Below are 4,724 nucleotides of genomic sequence, written 5' to 3'. Positions count from 1 at the left end.
GTATTATTTTCGGTTTTTATATCGTATTCCAACAAGGAGCGTAGGAGGATGTTTATCAGCGGTGTTTCTGTCGCACCCAAGGTGTCACAAGTCTTAGGTGAATTGACTGCAACAATTGAAATGGAAAGCGGTGAGTGTGAATAAAAAGAGTTTGGAGTATTGATAGTGCAACAAAGTAAAGTGCATAAAAAGTAAACAACTAATAGGAAATAAACGAGTTTCTGCAGATGAAAAGTAGGCGTGGGGTGACTCAGTTCATGGTGATAGTGAATGTGCCAGGTGAAATAAATGTGATAAGTGAATATGATTCTTCATATTTATATCTGAGAAGGAAAGTAACCCGTAAGAGAGAAAGACTCCTCTTGGTAGATTTTATCTTCCTCCAATAATCCTTCTGCATTTACCAAAGTCATGGTCAGCGCATTGATATCTCCGATACGGATTACGGACAGCCCCGTCGATGCCCACGATCGAAACGATCGATCGATCAGGGCCCCCAAATTTCAGAGGCCCCCGATTTTGTAAAGCCCAATACTCTACTCTAAGCCCAGCAAGGCACGATCAGTTCACATCGAGAGCTCCAGGAGACACCACGCGAGACGCGACGTTTCGTCTCGCCCCTCGCTGCTGTTCCGCCTTTCATCGGCCTGGGCGATCGCCGATCGCGGATCACCTCGCCGCTGCAGTGCTGCTCCAGGAGGCCCGCCCCCTGCTGATCCCGTTCCTCCTCCGGCCCTTTTCCTCGAGTCGCCGTGCGGAGATCAAGGATCACTCAATCAGGTTCGTTTGCCTGCCAGAACGGTAGTACCTTGCCTGAATTTTACTTGGCAACGATCAGATTCAATTGCCAGTACGGCAGTACCTTGCCTGAATTTCCTTGTCACTTGTTGTTGTTTCAGTTTAGAGCTTCCATAGAGTTATAGATATACAGAATCTGAAGAACTAGATGAAGGCTGAAGCATCAAGGTAAGATTGTTTATTCGCTGCCTGTAACTCGAACTTACCTTGTCAAGTAAAGTAGTCTACAACCAGTCATGAACTCATGATTCCTTATTATATTTTTTTGTTGATTTGTTAAATAGGACAAATCATGAGAAGAACAAAGTGTCTATCCGGTGCTGAAAAGAAGAAGAAGAGAAAGAGATTAGATGCACTAACTCAGTTGCAAAAGGGTGCTCTAGACAAATTTATTGTGAAAACATCTCAAGTAAGTTCTGAAGTTGAGGCTCATACTGCAGAATTTGATGAAGGTGATAGTGGCGACGAACGCGCTGATGCTTATACTGATGACGAAGGTGATGATGCTAATACTGATGATGAAGGTAATGATGCTAATATTGGTGTAGAAGATAATGATGCTACTGTTCACGATGATACCAATAGCTCTTTTCATCCTGATATATTTGATCCAAGATATTGGGAGGGTCTTGATCCTAAAATGGTTGACATTTTGCTGCAAAAGGGTCCTAAAAGAGACAAGTCAATTAAGCATGGTCCTAGAGACAAAATATCTAGAAGGTTTTCACGCAACGACATATAGCGAGTTCTTCCAAACGGAGAAACATGTGATAGAGAATGGCTTGTATACAGTAAAGATCTTGACAAGATATTTTGCTTTTGTTGCAAGTTATTGAGAAAGGGGCTTGTGAGAGGATCATTGGCAAATGAAGGTTTCAGTGACTGGATACATCTTAGCAGTAGACTTCAACAACATGAAACTAGTAAAGAACATGTCACAAATATGAGCACATGGTATGACTTGCGTACGAGGTTGAAGAACAATCAAACAATTGATAAAGTTGCTCAGCGTGAACTTGAAAAGGAAAGGGGTCATTGGAGAAAAGTTTTGTACAGGATTCTCTTGATTGTACAATTTCTTGGAGAACATAACATAGCATTTAGTGGCACTAATTGTAAGTTGTACCAAGACAGCAATGGCAATTTATTGGGACTAGTTCAAATGTTGGCTAAATTTGACCCGGTTATGAAAGAGCATGTTGATCGAATTACCAATGACCAAACTCGTGATCACTATCTTGGTCCTTCCATCCAGAATGAGTTGATAACTTTGCTAGCTACTGCAATCAGGTCTGAAATAATTGAAAGGTAAAAAAGGCAAAGTACTTCTCAGTTATTCTTGACTGTACTCCTGATGTAGGCCACCAAGAACAGATGTCTTTGATAATAAGGTATGTTGATGCATCTTCTGGTTCCGTTTGCATCGAGGAATCTTTCTTAGGTTTTTTGAGTGTGAATGATACCTCTGGCCAAGGACTGTTTGATGTTTTACAAGATGAACTGAAGAGTCTTGAACTTCATATAAACAATGTGAGAGGACAAGGATATGATAATGGATCAAATATGAAAGGTAAACATCAAGGGGTACAAAGGAAACTTTTGAATGTAAACCCAAGGGCTTTTTATTCAGCTTGTGGTTGTCATAGCCTGAATTTGACACTATGTGATATGGCAAATTCCTGTCGTAATGCAACCGAATTTTTTGGAATTATCCAGCGCATCTATACAACATTTGCTAATTCTACAAAGAGGTGGAAAATTCTTAAAGATAATATAACAGGATTGACTCTCAAGTCATTGTCAGCTACTCGTTGGGAAAGTCGTGTTGAGAGTGTTAAGGCTATCAGTTTCCAAATGTCAGATATACGGGAGGCTTTGCTGCAAGTGGCTGAAAGCGATAAGGATCCACTTACAAGTAGTGTAGCTAAATCATTGGCAGAACATGAGCTTGGTGACTTTGAGTTTATCGTTTCTATAGTCATATGGTATGAGATATTATATTATATTAATGGGGTAAGCAAGCAACTACAATCAAAAGATATGATTATTGATATTGCCATTGAGTCTGTACAGGGATTGATTTCCTTTTTCACTAAGTATAGAGATACTGGCTTTTCAAAGGCATTGGAAGCTGCTAAAGGAATTGCAATGGAGTTGGATATTAATCCGGGCTTTCGCACCAAGCGTAAAATTACAAGAAAAAGACAGTTTGATGAGGGACCGGCTGATGCACCTACTGAATCACATTCTGCAGAGGAGTCATTTAGGATCAATTATTTTTTGCGTATTTTGATCAAGCTATTGCTTCACTTAAAACCAGATTTGAACAATACCAAGAGTATGAAAAAACGTTTGGTTTCTTGTTTACTTCTGATAGACTGCGATCCCTAGATAATGAGAGTTTGAAGGATTCTTGTCCGAAACTTGAGGCTGCACTTAAACATGAAAAGGAAAATGAAACGCTTATGGATATTGATGGAGAAGAATTGTGGAGGGAGTTAATTCTGATCCGGGAGTTACTTGAGAAATCTATGGGTCCTCTTGATATTCTGATGTTTTTGGAGAAGCGTCCGTTTTATCCTTTTGCTAATATCGCATACGAGATTCCGTTAACCGTTCTCATTATCGTTGCATCTGCAGAAAGGAGCTTTTCTAAACTCAAGTTGCTGAAATCATACATGCGTTCTACTATGACACAAGAAAGACTCAGTTCATTGGCGACAATAGCACTCGAGAGTGATATCTTGGAGAATATCAATTATGAAAAGATGATCGAAGATTTTATTTCAAGAAATACCAGACGGATGATGCTTTTTGGTAGAACATGAGGTTCGTTTACTGATTTAGTGCTATAGTTCTCTGTTACAATGAAAACTTGATATATGTTTGAGCATTCTACGGAATAGTGCATATTGAACTTATGTACTTAAGTGAACTTATAATTTTATTTGACTAGTTATTGAGTTTGAACAAAGAAAATTTTGGCCCCATTTTCTAAGTCGCACCCGGGCCCCCATTTCCTGGAGACGGGGCTGATTACGGATTGTAGTATGGTAAGCTTTCTCCCTAGAAGATCTAGGTTTAATCGAACCTTGGGAAGCACTAATAAATATTGTATGAAGGAAACGTCTACAAGACTTTGCTAGTGTATTCTATCTTCAGTTTACCGGATCTATCTAGTTTACTTTTAAGGGGGTTGTGTTCAATGATGGAAATAGGCCAGGGTTAAGGTTCCACTTGCAGCTATGCATACATATATAAATAAAGCTCATATGTGTAACAAATAAAATATAGATAAGAGATTTGTGGGTAGCACATCCGTAAACCCTTGCCCCTAAAGCCAGAGGCGACAAGAGCCTAATGGTCCAACCATTGTCCTAACAGCCGCATTTCAGCATCCTTCCCTTCACGACTTTTATAGTGTTTGACCTCGGGAGCGTAGCGGCGCATGGTACGGGCGGACGGTACGGGTGGGGCTTGCCCGTACCGGTGCCCGTTAAAGCCCCTGGAACTGCCTTTATGAGCGTAGTCAACTTTGCCATGCCCCTGACGCGATTTTCTTTAGTAATTGCAGGCCCATTTGCCATTATGACGTGATATCCTGCACATCATCCAAAAATAGAAGAGATTGCACATCTTTGCATTGATTAGGCATTAGTGGCAAGTTGAGAGGTAAACTTAGTCAATTTCTTGACTTAGCTAGGGGGTTTAAATGCGAGAAAATATGGCGTATTTCACAACCATCACACATATATTAAGGTGGTTAAAACGAAGTAAGCTATAAGCTCGGTGTTTCCTTGTGATTACTCGAGTATTGCTAGATCCTCTTTGATATCGGCCGTGCCACTCGGGGGTCGCTGATTCACTAGCACATAAGTTCATGTTTATGAGTTCTTGAGAGCATGCTATTGTAGGATAACGTTGCA

General features: G+C 40.4%; 1 pseudogene; it reads left to right on the top strand.

Annotated features, from left to right (window-relative positions):
* The first annotated feature begins 1,090 nt into the window (after positions 1-1,090).
* LOC124656162 lies at positions 1,091-3,626 on the top strand (annotated as a pseudogene).
* Positions 3,627-4,724: the final 1,098 nt, after the last annotated feature.

The sequence above is a fragment of the Lolium rigidum genome, chromosome 5 (assembly GCF_022539505.1).
Source record: "Lolium rigidum isolate FL_2022 chromosome 5, APGP_CSIRO_Lrig_0.1, whole genome shotgun sequence".
NCBI classification, from domain to species: domain Eukaryota; kingdom Viridiplantae; phylum Streptophyta; class Magnoliopsida; order Poales; family Poaceae; genus Lolium; species Lolium rigidum.
Note: the sequence above shows the minus strand (reverse complement) of the source record. Positions and strands in the feature narration are given on the sequence as shown.